This window comes from Orcinus orca, chromosome 21, assembly GCF_937001465.1.
Source record: "Orcinus orca chromosome 21, mOrcOrc1.1, whole genome shotgun sequence".
Classification (NCBI taxonomy): domain Eukaryota; kingdom Metazoa; phylum Chordata; class Mammalia; order Artiodactyla; family Delphinidae; genus Orcinus; species Orcinus orca.
Genome location: NC_064579.1, coordinates 25356293 through 25370769, shown reverse-complemented (window position 1 = coordinate 25370769; position 14477 = coordinate 25356293). Strand labels below are relative to the sequence as shown.

Here is a 14477-nt window from a genome sequence, read left to right as displayed (position 1 = left end):
CCAATGTAACAGCCTCACTTGCCACCCTGTCCCAGTCCTGGCAAGACAACCTGACGTTAGTTTAAGCTCTTAAGTGATTGAGGACTTCACTCTTCTTTTTCTTTTTCTTTGTTTTTTTACATAGTAAGTAGTGTTAAGGGTAAGAACAAGATAAATCGCCACTAACGGAGAAATATCTATAGAGACATAAAATGTGTCCTTCCTTTTATGTGCAAAATATCCAAACCCTGGTTTATTCTGAGCCATCTCAGTTTTTTGGTGTAGATTTAAGTTTAACCACATTAAAAATATTGATAAAAAGTAGATTGTGATAAAATATAAATGAAGCGAGTCAGTGCATGAAGGGCATAGTCCAGATTTATCGCACACTATCCACATGATCCCAACGCCTTTGAACCTCAGCCATGCCGTCCCCTTATGGGGACAATACATATCAATTTTGTGAAGAAGCTTTCCATTCACGAAAATAAAAGCAAGCGTAATGAGGTAGAAAGTGTGGACTAGGTTATATTTAAGAAGAGAATATGCGTACGTTACAATCTGTGATGTACGAAGTTCTATAGGTATTAGTCGTTAGTTTTTCAGTTTTCACACCAGAGGTAAAACCTGGAGGCGTGGCTGTGCCCCCGTCAGGGGTGTGGGGTGTGGACTCTACTCTCTGAATTACTCCAAGCTCACTCAGCCTGGCCACCCAAGGATCCCCGCATGGGACCCCCTGCTTGCTTTTTGTTTCTTGTCTCCATGGCTCAGTGCTTTACTGCCAGAGAGACATGTGATTCCTCCTTTTCCTTTTCTGCTTCACGGAGACAATTGCCAGTGACAGAAACCCAGGAAAACTTAGCACAAAGTAAAAAACCGAGTCTAAAACTCCCAGAGGGGAACTTTTTAAAAGGCCGTTAAGTTTCCTAAATGATGACATAAGTGTGAAAAACCTCATAGGTTGGTGCTTTCCGTTTCCTGACATGTAATAATAATAATAATGATCACAGCCAGTGAACGACACCGACAAATGACACTCCGGTCGTCTCTCTTAGTTCTAAGCTCATTCACATGTATCGTCTCAACTTTGTCCTCACAACGAATTTGTCAGATTTCCATCTCAACGTCCTCATGCGAGTGAGGATAAAGTCAAAAAACTTACAGAGAGGCTGTGACTTAACTCGAGATCACCAAAAAGAAATCTGAATTTAAGTTCCCTGTATCTTAGTCCTTTTCTAGTCCCACCACGCCTCGATGTTTTACTTAAAAATACGTTCATTTAAGTAACTGCTTCAGTAAAATCAAACGTTACAATACTAGGAACCTTTGTAGGACAGGTTAGACATTGCTCTAAACACTTACCTACGTTATGGTTTGGTCTGACCATCACAAATTCCGTGCACAGCGGGCATCGTTCTGGAGGTGTAACCTGCACACACCTGACATTAGCGTCAGGGGTACACGGTAATGACTCGACGTCTGTATACACTGTGAAATCACCACCAGAATAAGCCTAGTTAACGTCTGTCACGACACACAGGTGCACTTTTCTCCCTGCAGTGAGACTGTTTTTCACTCGGTGTTACTAAGTAACTGCCTTCCGCCACTGCGTTAAGTCTACGGTGTGTGCAGCACGACGGTTTGATTTAATGGTGAGAACCTCTCCGCAGAGTTCAAATACTACGCCACACAGTACTGCTACCCGTGGTCACTGTGCGGGACATCACATCCCAGGGCTTATTTCTGTCCCAACTAGAAGTTTGCACCTTCTGACCCCTTTTCCCCATCTCCTCCACGCCCCGCCCCCGCCTCTGGCGACCACCACTCCGTTCTCTGCGTCTAGGAGCTGGTTTTCTGTCTGTGGCCTGGATCCCACGGAGAAGAGAGGCCGTGTGCTGTTTGTCCTCGTCTGGCTACTTTCACCCACCCTACAGCCCTCCAGGTCCATCCGCCATCACAAGATGGCGGCACGCCCTCCTTTTTCACGGCCGAGTGGTACCCATCGTGCGCGCGTGAGCGCCCCTCCTCTGTACCCGCTCTGCTCACAGGCACGCAGGGGCCCCCGCCGCGGCTACTGTGAAGAGCGCTGCGGAGACCGCGCAGCTGCAGACACCTGGCTGAGTCGGTGCTGACCCTGAGGGTTTGCCCAGCCCTGTCGGTGGCCCCAGGGGCACAGTCTTGTGAGCACCAGACTCCGGCTGACCCTCAGGCGGCAGCTCTTCACGGAGGCAAATGTAGGCAGTCCTGTGGGACCTCAAGCCTCAGCCACCAGGGCCCGGCCGTGTACCCCGGCAGCAGTTAAAACTGGGGCCACAGCCTCTGACGTAAAACCGGGATCAGCGACATAAATCCGGGATCACTGACAGAAAACCGGGGTCACTGACGTAAAGCTGGGCCCTCAGATGTAAAGCCCGGGCCTCAGCCGTAAAGCGGGGGCCACAGACGTAAAACTGGGGTCACTGACGTAAAACCGGGGCCTCAAACGTAAAGCCAGGGCCTCGGACGTGAAGCCGGGGTGCAGACGCCTGTCAAGCCCAGGCGGAGTCCCTGGCGCGCTGGGCGGCGCGGGCGGCGCAAGTGGCCCGTCTCTGACCCCGAGAACACGAGGCCGCCCGTCCTGTGCGCCTCAGGCCACCGCCCTGCCCCTCCGGCGGCTCCGGGGCCCCATCGCTGCGCAGCAGCCGGCAGGTGAGTCCCCAGGCCAATGAGAGCGGCTCCCGGGGGTCTTGTGGGCCCGGCCCTGGCGGTTCTCACAGCCAGGGGTTCTGGGGCTGGACGCGGGAGGAGGTCTTAGAAGCCGGGGTGCCGCGTGTGGGGTTCAAACCCTGCTCTTCAGGGAGCCGCCCAGGGTTACGGCGAGCCCGCGTCCCAGAGTAGGCAGCGCTCAGCCGGGTTTCCGGGGTTTTCAGAGGAAGTGGTTCCAAGTGTAGCTGTAGAGCCCGTATTTGCGGGGTGCGGGGGAGCGAGTTCAGCATCCTCCTCGGTCCCCATCCTGAACGTGAACCCCGTGGTTCCCATTTCCCCGACTTTACAGATCAGGAAACCAAAGCCCAGAGAAATTACGATTTTTGCTGTCTTCCTTCGCATATTGCATATTAATTTCTCATTGCTTCTGTAACAAACTGCCACAAATTCAGTGGCTTAAAACAACGTAAATTTATTATCCTACAGTTTTAGGGATCAGAAGTCTGGAGTCAGGGTGCTGGCAGGACTTTGTTCCCTCGGGAAGCCTCAGAGAGCGTGCGCAGACTTCCTTGCCTTTTCCGGCCCTGGAGCCACCCTGCATTCCTTATCTCGTGCCCCTTGCCCTGTCTTCCCCACACTGCGTCTCTCTGACAGTCCTCTTCTGTAGTCGGATCTCCCTTTGCCCTGAAGGACAGTTGCCATTCTGCTGGGTCCGCCTGGCTAATCCAGGGTTCTGCCATCTCAATAGCCTTAACTGAATCACATCTTCACTTTTACCACGTAACATACTGTATTCACAGGTTCCAGGGATTTGGATGTCTGTGTCTTTGGGGCGCCATTACTTCGCCTGCCACGTGGTGAGTACTACATTTAAGCAAACTGCTTTCTAATATCATTATGCTATACTAATAAATAAATTATTAATTTAATATTCTAAAATTAGAGTCACGTATGTTTCAGCTTACTAAAGTGGCAAATGGTATTTTACCTTGGAAGACACAGTTACAAGGAAATATTTCCGTTTCTCATATAATTAGACTATTTTCCTTGGAAATCAAATCAGGACTTGCCAGTTGTTGAAATGGGCTATCACCAGAACCGTTTAATTTCTCAATAATTTAAAATTATGTGGCGAACTAACATGTGCTTAAAGATCCTGAGTCTGATTAAACAATTTGTTACGATCCCTTTTCTCACGCTTTCCTGAGGATACAGATAGATGGTCAGTTATTTTCTGCAGCATCTCTCCTCTGATAAGGGATATATTTGGCAAGCATCTCTTAGGATTAATGTTGAAAGTGTTGCTTATTTATTCTAAGTATTCTGCACCTATTTCTAACAAAACACTTTCCTTTGGATTCTGTGTCAGTTTTATCTTGTTCAGTGTACTTGAAAATTGCCAGGTAAGTCCAGCAACTTCATCAGCCTTCATCCTCCTCCTTAAGAGTAACAAAAGGAAGGATTCTTACTTAATTTGGGGAGTACCTTCGGGGAATTTCGTTGACTAGGATATTATGTAAGTGAGTGAAAGATATTACATGAAGATTGGCCATTGCCCAACTGTAGAAAGTAAGTTCATTGTAAGACTGCCTTAAGGCCTTCACAAGAAAACTACTAGGTACCTATAACCATAGAGTGTGAGTCATGTCAGAGAATCTCATAGGTGAGATTCGTTTGTTTGTTTTTTTTCCTTGAAATCTGCACTCCCTACCCCCAGAATGAAGTCTGTACTTGTCGGTGAGGCATCCAGGGTCGTTCTCAGTAGGTTTTCAAAATATATTGGATTTAGGAGTCAAATCACTTGCCTCCTCCCCATGCCCCCAGCACCCCTCACCCCTGCTCCAGGGCCTTCATTTATAGGTAATAATGCTTAGGAAGCAATAAGCATGCCAGTTACCTTTTGCCCTGTGTCACAGGTGGTTTGTCTAATTGATTGTTTCTACATCATTAGATACAGGCTAACCATGTCTTGTGTTTATTTACTGTGTCTATTATGTTATATGGGGTTTTGTTTGTTTGTATCTCTATGTGGTCTATTTCTTTGCTCCCTTGTATGAATTTATTTCGCTGTCTTGAGTGTTAGGAGGTCTCCAAACACAGCCTTCACACAGTTCTGACCCTCTTCTTGTACGGAGACCACTCCTTCCACCAGTAGAGCTTGTGTTCCTTCCCCTGGCAATGTGGCTGAGTTTTAAACCAGTGATTGGGGGTGGATTCTTATGCAATAACCCAAAATTTCAGGAATATTTATATGGACCTTTATATGTTTATAATGTCCTTATTCTCATTTTTCCTTTCTTAGTTTTTTACTAATTTATTTATTAACTTTAATTTTTTGACTCCCACCTATTATAATCCCCCCCAAGACACTATTTCCTCTCTGTCTTTCTGTTGACGATTCTTTTCATTTACAGTTGTGTTATTTCTAAATTGTAAGAACACTTAAGATTATTATACTTTTTTTCTATCCTCATTAAACTTTTCTTTAGTTATATTTTTAATTTAAATATGTTTAGTCCTTGACTAGTTCCTTAACCGGGCCGGTTTTCACCTAATCATCCCATTTCTTGCTGTGTGTAGGACAAATCAGCATTCAACTTCTGACAAAAATTCACAGGTATCCTTGACACCACTGATTCAGTAACACATAATATATTCTATTTTTTTTGCAGAATACCTGGTGATGAATCATACAATGAGTAATCACAGGTGGTCGACACCTTACGTTTTCAAAGACATTTTATACATTTTTCTAAGACTTTTTATGTTCTGCATATATTTTCACCACCATCTTTTGTAATACACAGATTCAACTTCACATTGTACTGAATCAGTGTTTCCTCAACTTCTTTGAAAATATTGTCAATTGTAGTTATAAAATAGACTCTTCATTAATGCTACTTTTTCAGTCATTTCAACCTTGGCATTGACTCCTGGAATAAACAACAAGGTAGTGTTGGTAATATCCATTGACTCATAAAGGGCCAAGAAAGGTCACTTGAAATTATTTGTCTTGGTTTTTATTGACTAATGATAATACTTCCAGTATCATTAGCTCATCAAACAACTGTTCTCACTAAAAGACTAATAATCTTTAAAAAGACCACTTTAAACACATTTCTTCAACGGCTGCAACCAAACATAATTATCGATAATTCAACATGGAAACACTGCTTTCCCTGCTTGACTGGCAAAAGAATCACTCAGAAAATTACTAAGTTTTCTGAATGCTGCTTTTCTGTGAGGTGGAAAGAGTGGGTTGAATGTATAATCTGGTAATGTTGGTGTATATTGTATTATTTTAGCCCAAGTATAGTGTCATTACATAATAAACACAATGTTTGCCATCTATTTTAATAAGAAAATAGTGCATACTCCATAATGCCTTAAAATTATGAGACTCCAAGTTTACTTTTTTCATCTTTTCTTCTTTTGACCTAATGGGACCTTTAGTTTCCCCATTATGTGATGATCTTGTTTGTCACTTTTCAGAGCTCTGTATTGTGTTTTTCACTTTCTTCATGTGCTCTGTTTCTAAGGATTTTTATTTATGTTCCATCACTCATGAGCTGAGAGCATGCACTCATTCTCTGCTTCTCTTTTCCGTTCAGTATATGTTGTGATATCAATATCAACTCTGCTGATTTCAAAATACATATTTCCCTATGTAAATGTGATTTGAAGTTTGCAGTACTATGGAGATAATCCAGCATTGTTTGACTCTTCATTTCTCTATTATCTTTACATGAATTAGGTTTATTACTCACAGACAATTGCTTCTCTGAATCAATTATTTTATAAAGTGATACAAAATGATGATTTTCAAATTTCATCAATTTTCCCCACACTTCGTAGTTGGCCCTATTTTCTAAGGAAGAGTTTTCTATCATGAAACACAGCTACTTGTTTTTGAAATACTATTCCTATTGAAAATCAGGATAAAATTTTACTTTTTCCTTGCTTATTTCTCCAGCCCCTTCAGCATAAGAAAGTGATCTGACAATCATTCAACCTCTGATTATGTTTAGCTCTTTTATGTGCGACTTTCTTAAATCACTTGATTCGTCTGGGACTGGTAGATATTGTGTCTCCTTCTGTTGTTTTGACCACCCTCAAAACTTTGTGTTTTCTCTAGTTTTTGCTTCAAGGAAGTTGTGTCTTTCATTTGTGGCACAGGGAGCATTAACCTTTTGTATGTGCTTTGCATACTTTAGATTTTTAAATGTCTCTCTTTGGTCTGGATCTGCCTTGGCTTGTATCAAAATCATATTCCTTGCATTGGTTTTTGTTTGCCTTTGTCTCGTCTTTTCACCTTTTTTAAATCACTTTGCTTAAGTGCAGAGAATATTGAGTGGAATTTTGTCAATGATAAAAACGAAAAGCTTTTTTCTTTTATAAACTTATATTCATTGTTGTGGCAAATATTTAAAATACAGGTTTTCTTGCTTCAGATGCGTGTGTGCGCGTGCGTGTGTGCGCATGTGTGTGTAAACTGTTGTGATGCGTCCATCTCCGTGTTACTGGTGCCAAGGAGAGTCTAGTATTAGGTTCGTACCTGACAAACACTTGGTGAGCAGAGGAATGGATGTTTAGGATCATGCATTTTCATCTCAGGTGAACCCGAGCCTTGCCACTTCCTAGCTATACAATCTTGAGAAAGTCATGAAGTCTTTTTTTTTTAATTCATCTGATAAATTGAGATATTACCACCTGCTTTACAGTGTTGTTGAAAAAGTTGCCTGCAGTCCTGCTTATAAAATCACGGTGCTGGCACGTTTGAAGTGATCAAGAGACGAGATACACAAGTTTGCTCACATCCTGCCGTGTCAGGTCCCAAAACCAATGCTGCTGGGATCCAACCCATGTTTTGCTTTAAGTGAAATTCCTTGACGTACCTAAGCCTTTTAATTTCTTCAAAGAAAACAACGGTACACGGTTAATTCAAAGTTTATTTTTAAAACATTTGAATGAATGAAGTCTTTCACCTGAAAAGTGAATGGAATATTTGATCTTTGATAGAGATATCCCTGAGGCATGTAGAGGAGAGAAAATGTATTAATCCTTTCTTTCTCAGGTAGATTAAATTATTACTATGAATACAAAGCTCTTACCCTATTGAGTTATCCACTGCAGTGTGTAGTTTGGAGGAGACCCATCTGAAGAGAGTTTTTCAATTATAACCTAACCGGGGAATTTTTTTACAGCAGGATTAAAATAGATGGGAGAGGTGACATAATAAAGAATGACTGAGAGTTTCTGCAGGTAGAATAGTCAGAGGACATTGTCCAGAAGTGCCCGAGTGATGGGAAGAATGAACTAGACCCCAGGGAAACAAGAGTTCCAGGCAAAGGGAGGAGCACACGTAAATGTGTGATGTGGAAACAGACTTCTGTTCAGAGTACAAACTAGCTTACGTGCCTGGGAGTGTAGTGAGTAAAAGAGGAGAGGATTTCAAGATAAGGTCAGATTTTATTTACTTATTTTTATTGTTTTCACTTTTAATCCAGGCCAGGAAAGTGGATTTTTATCTTAAGCCTTTGGAGTATTTTAAACAGAGTAGTGACACTGTCACCTTTAAATGCTTTTTAGAAGATCACTCTGGCTCCTTGTGTGGAGAAAGCATTTTAAAGAGGATGTAAAAAGAGGATTTAGGTGACTGTTCCATTCAAGGATTATAAGGATTTGGAACAGTGTGGGGTTCAAGAAAGTAGACGCATCTGGATGCATTTTGTACGTTAAATGGACGGTAATCAATGGGTTGAAAGTGAGGAAACAAAAATCATAGCTAACTCGAGAATTGGGGGCTTCAGCAATTGAATTGCTAATGGTGACATTTATAGATCTGGAGAAGAAAGGAAATGATATAGGATTGAGGATGTGTTGGAATTAAGAGTTTGTTTTGAGATCCTGATGTTGAGGTTCCCATTAGACAAGTAGGAGATGTCGCATCTGAACTTAAGGGAGTTGTTACCATATACGTGGTATTTAACATTATTAAATTGTGCAGTTCCACTGCAGACATTTGTAAGGTAGAAGGGAAAAGGACTCCAAAGAGGTCCCTAGGAGTTCTATAACATTTAATTATTGAGCCACCAGGCAGAGGCTCTTAAAGGAGATGGAGAAGGAAAAAGGAAAGCCAACCAAAAAAAAAGATTCGAAAAGAAAAGAGTGTTTACCCCTGTGGAATGCTGCTCAGACATCGGTCCTGACATGTCATGTCTGCGAGAGCAAAGCAGTAATCATTGGATTTGAGGACTAGTAGGGGCTGACTGGGAGCTTGAGAGGTTGAGTCTAGCTGGGATGGTGAGAAGTAAAGCCAGAATTTAGCAAGTTGAGGAGAGAATATGGAGTTAGGAAAACAGAGACCGAAGATAGCCCATGCAGTATGTTTTGATTTGATGGAGAACCAAAGATGTTTTCTCTCGGGAAGAAGACGTGGTGGTGGTTAGGGCGTGGTTGGACAGGGGCACTGGTAATTGTGCTGCAGCACCTCAGCCTTCCACCAAAATTATACAAAGCTCATCCAGAAACACTCTTGGACGTACCTAGAAGTCATGTTTGATAAGGGCACCCCTGACCAGTCAAGTTGACGTGTAAACTAATCAGATCACACATCTGTTCCTCCACCAATTTTCACTGCCTGCCCTTCCCTTACAAAGCCTAACTTACATATAAAGCCATTCTTGAATCCACCTTATCTGACACTCAGACTTCCCCAACCACAAAGCTTCCTACTGGCCGTTCAGAGCTTGAAATCTGCAGAGACAGGAGATACAGAACCTCTTAAAGCAAGCGGGTCCACCTTTGAGATCCCTGCTGTCAAATTCTTCCTAATAGATCATCCCTCAGTAACTCACACTTGTTCTGGTTCTGACTGAATGGTTAGGAATACTTGAAATCCCTACTCGATATATCTATCCTTCAAATATTTGAAAACTGCTATCTTACTTTTTGGAGTTAACTTTTTTTCAGTTTTGTATATTACCTTTTAACAATACAAATTGTTGCAAAACTCACTTCAGCTCCACTGTTCTCTAAGTGTATGGGCTTTGCTGTTGCTGATCTCCTCAGAATGTGTGATGTTCATTATAGAATTCGGACAACAGGAAGAGACCAACTGGTACACATATAGTGGTCCATGCCCCCCACCATAATTTCTACAGAAAACTGAAGCCCTAGAAATAGAGGAAATACAGCTTCTGAAAATATTTGTAAGCAGTAGACATATTGATTTCTAGAAAGATTTAACATTGCTTTCAGGGTTTAGGAAGCCAATATAAAGTTTTTTAAACTCTATAAATAATATGTTGCGGGAGTTAAAAAGAAATCCTGAAAATTTGTATGCTTTGAAGAGTCTTATATGATATAAATGAAATCAATTCCCGACCAGGCTGGGTTCCACTGCCAGTCATGTTTGCATCCTGCAGTGTCCCCAGAGTGTAGCTCAATCTTTGAGTTGGGAGACCCTGAGCCCTCGGAACTGAGAACCGTGTACAGTGCCAGCGTGTGTGGTGGCACATGAAGGTTCTGTTGACAAGTAGTTCAGTAGCTATACTTTTGTACATAATGTAAGAGAATCTGTTTATTAAATATATATATATATATATTTCTGTGTCAAACAACATTTTGAGAATAATGAAAATATGTTAGGCAGGCAAAGGAACGTAAGGAACAGACTTGTACCTGTATCTATAATATAAGTATGGCCCAGGAGGACATATGACCAGACACTGGAACTGCTCTAGATGTTATGCTTTAGGACATATTTTTTCTTGGCATGGGAGTGAAAGCTGTGCTAGGTAATACTTAATTCTGACTCATCTTTGCAGTAATTGGAAGATTACTAAGAAGATGTCCATGGGCGCAAACTTCAGACAAGCGTGTAGGTGAAACCAGTGACTAACGTGTATAAGTGCACGTGTGGCTGAGAACGCGAGTGGTCTGCATTGGGAGGATTATAGATCTGTAAGAGCTTTGACAGCACAAAACAGTTTCTTCTGGGAATAAGCAGTGGGAAAAGTCCCGTAGTTTATGCTTTTAAAGAATATAGTTAATGCAAGGGAAATGAGAAGGAACATTAGAAAAATATTCATGTTCCATTTATATCAAATCTACCAATCATTATTGAGTATAATTTTTGCAGGTCAAATGTTGTATGTATGTATTTTGGAAACACATAGAAGGTTCATTCTGCTGCCTATGGAGTCATCTTAACAAATTGTATGTAGAACTTTAGCAGGAATATTGTACTAAATTGTTAAAGTGGGCAATTCAGTGGAAAAGAATGTGACCTAATTAACATATTGAGGTATCCTCAACCTTACTAAAGTTTACAGAATCGATAACTTAAACAACAATAAAATATCACTTCTGGAGTATTCAATTTTTAAATATGAAAAGGTAATATCCTTACTGGAAAGTTGCAGTGAGATGGTCTCTCTTCTACAATCTTAATGGAAGTATAAATTGATACTACACTTTAGAAAGCATTTTGGTAATCTCTAGTAAAATTGTAAATATTATGTGTTTTATAACCTGGCATTTTTGTTTTTAGCAATTTATACTCTAGAAATATTTCCTTGAGTCTAAAAAAACATATATAGGAAGGTAGCACTCTTTATATTAGCGACATGTTATGAGTAACTCATCAAATATAATAAATTACTGCATATTTTTATAAGAAACTACTATACTATGCTTAAAAAGAATGATGGAGAGTTGTATTTCTTAACATGGAATATTGTGCAAGCAGAATAGCCAAAAGAAAGTGACATTTTGCCATACTTGAGACAAAAATTTTAGAATAGCTAAAATAAAACGTCAGTTTTATATAAGGCATAATTTACTTTTTATAAAAATATTATATACATTTGTATATACAGAAGGAAAAATCAAAGAAATATTCAAAATGTTAGGCAGTAGTAATTTATTAGGTACCGTGCCAATTTGGGAGACTTTCACTCTTGTAATACATGATTGGATTTTGTAATGCTTGAATTTGGATGGTTTTTATACACTCTAATCAGGAAAAATGTAACAATGTTAGAAAACAGTAGGAATTAATGTAAGACTAAATTAGTATATTCTTATTTCTATTCAAGTTACTTCTGGGACAGTGTTCACAACCCTCTGGCTGGTCTGGTGATTCTCCTCCTTCTAATCTCATCTCTCACTTTTTCATCCATGAATCTTGGTATTTAGTCAGGCTGCTCTGACCTACTCTGTGTTTAAAAAATCTGATTTGCACAAGCTCCCATCCTTATTTCCGTAGGTGCCAGGCTTTCCTTAACACGTGGTATTGACTGAAGGACCAAGGGTGACATAACACTCATCAACATTTGTCCACTCAAATACATTAGCACTGTCACATCATTGACATAAATTCCTAGGACTCTTATAGACTAAACAACAGCAATTACAACGACCAAACCGATTTCACAGGCCAGTGTGTGCTCAGATCCATATCTGCTTTGCTGAAAAGTCAAAATACTGTCGAGTTTCTATGCTTCCCCAAACTGGGAAACTAAAGACTTTCTTTTCGTTTATTTTTCATACCACCATTCTTGGTTCACAGTTGGTATTCCATGTAACAGATTTATCTTAGAGGTTCCAAATCGAAAAGTCAATGGAGAGGGAGGAGAGATATAGAAAGAAGCTACTATTTCTCATTTTGTAATTTAATAAAATATGAGAACAGAATTTCAGTTTTTACTTTGACACTTTACAGAGCTTTGGGAATAACTGCTCTCTACTTCTGCTCTTGGCAAGCAGCCCTACAATGTCCCTGGGCTACCCTATGGCTGCCACAAACAACACTGCTTGCAAAGATCATATCCACCTTACATCTGGCTCTTCTTTTTGTTCCTGAAAGCTTGTATTCCTGATTTGATATCCCAAATACACTCTCTCTCTCTAGAGATTATTATCATTATCATTATTGCTAAGTTTCTGACATGTCACTTTGCCATCTAGATTTTGTTTTGTGAAGAGAAATGTGGGAAATCAAACACTCCAACCAACAGAGACACTTAATTATCAAGTGCATCTGGAAACTTCACTGAGGTAGATCATATTTTGGACCACACAGTAAATTTCAATAAACGTAAAGGATTTAAGTCATTCAAATTATGTTTTCTGATTACAGCAGAATCAAATCAGGTATCCAGTAATTTGTAAAATATGCCAGAATTTGAAATTAGACAATAAACTCCTCAACAATACCTGGGTCAAAAGAAATCACATGACAAATTAGAATATGTTTTGAATTTAACAGAAATGAGCAACAATGTATGAAAATTTGTGCGATGCATTTAAAGCAGTACAGGAGGAAATGTACAGCTTTAATTTTGTTTCTTTTAATGAGAAAAGAAGGTCTCACACTAATGAGCTCAGCTTCCTCCAGGAGAGACTAGGGAACGAATAACACATTAAATCAAAACCTGGCAGAAGAAAGTAAGTGAAAAAGATAATATAAGAAATCAATGAAAATGAAAACAGAAAACCACCAGAGGAAATCAATATGCCAAAATCAGGTTTCCTGGAAAGATCAATAAAAATGATAAACTTCTAATCAGAATGGTCAAGGATAAAAGAGAGAAGACACGAATTACCAATAGCAAGCAAGAAAGATACTATACCACTAATGATTCTGCAGATGCTAAGAAGACACAATAAAAATTTATGGCAGTGAATTAGATAACATAGGTAAGGTAAAAATAATCCTGAAAAATTACCCAGTCAATCAAGGGAAAAAAAGATGACTTGAGAAACTCTGCCTATTGGAGACATAGATTTCATAGTTTAAAAAGATTTCCACAAAAATGATACCAGGCACAGAGAGTTATACTATTGTATTATACCTAACATTTAGGAACGGAAAAATAATAATACCACCAATCCTAACAAATTATTCCAAAACCTAGAAAGGGCAAGGGGACACTTCTAAACTCAGTTTAAGACCCTCGCCTAATCTGTATTGAAATGTGAAAAGAGACATTTCAAGAAAAGAAATTATCTTTATAAATATAGATATGGATTTGAAATATGGATCAAGGGGCAATAGTGGTTGAATATTAGCTTTCCATAGGTCCCTAGTTCTGAATTAGTTTAGCAGTTTCTCCCCTCTTTCCACTAACACTTAACAGCAACCACAGCATGAGTGTAGAAACAGATAGTGTGCTGGATGTAATTTGGGGTTAGCCATTCGCACATCAACGTAAAAGAAATGTGTGTGTGTATGTGTCCTTAAAGCATACACTGGCCTCTCTCTGCCCTTCAGTAACTCCATCCTCTGGAAGGTGGAGTGAGTTAGCTGATGGATGCTTTTGGTAAGAATCAGTGAGCGGGTACAGGTTGGCTTCATCCTTCCTCCATCGGGAACCATCTTGTCCACAGAAAGCTCGTGCTGTCGTCTGCAACCCCAAGCTGTATGTACATTGCAGAGAAGTCCACAGTTTTTGGAGGAAGCTCACCCTGGTCCAGCACACTGGAAGTAGCGATAAGCCTGCAAACTTGGAATTCAGCCTGCAAACTCAGAATTTAGCACGGACATCTTTCTAACAGAAGTAACTAAGCCACAATTAATGATGATGTTGATTTGGGCACTTCTATATTTACGTGTTTTATTTTACAGTTTGTTCTGTAACAGTAACAGGTTCGTGAAGAACAGTCTAACTCCTAGGGACCCCTCAGAGACCTCGGCGAATGCTGATAGCAGGAGTGATTTGGGACTAAGGAAGTTTATGGAAGAGTCAGGAGGGTGGAGTGTTTATGAGTGATGTTTCCTCAAGAATAAGGAAGATGAGAAATGCTGC

The 14477-nt window shown here is 40.4% G+C and overlaps 1 long non-coding RNA gene across 2 annotated transcripts in view; it reads left to right on the top strand.

The window, feature by feature from the left end:
* Positions 1–2482: 2482 nt before the first annotated feature.
* The window catches only part of LOC117197414 (uncharacterized), a 307865-nt gene continuing 295870 nt past the window's right edge, over positions 2483–14477 (top strand). For both annotated transcript variants that reach the window (XR_004478020.2, XR_007474633.1), the window contains exons 1-2: positions 2483–2667; positions 3465–3521. This is a non-coding gene — a long non-coding RNA (uncharacterized LOC117197414). The remainder of the gene's footprint in view (positions 2668–3464; positions 3522–14477) is intronic.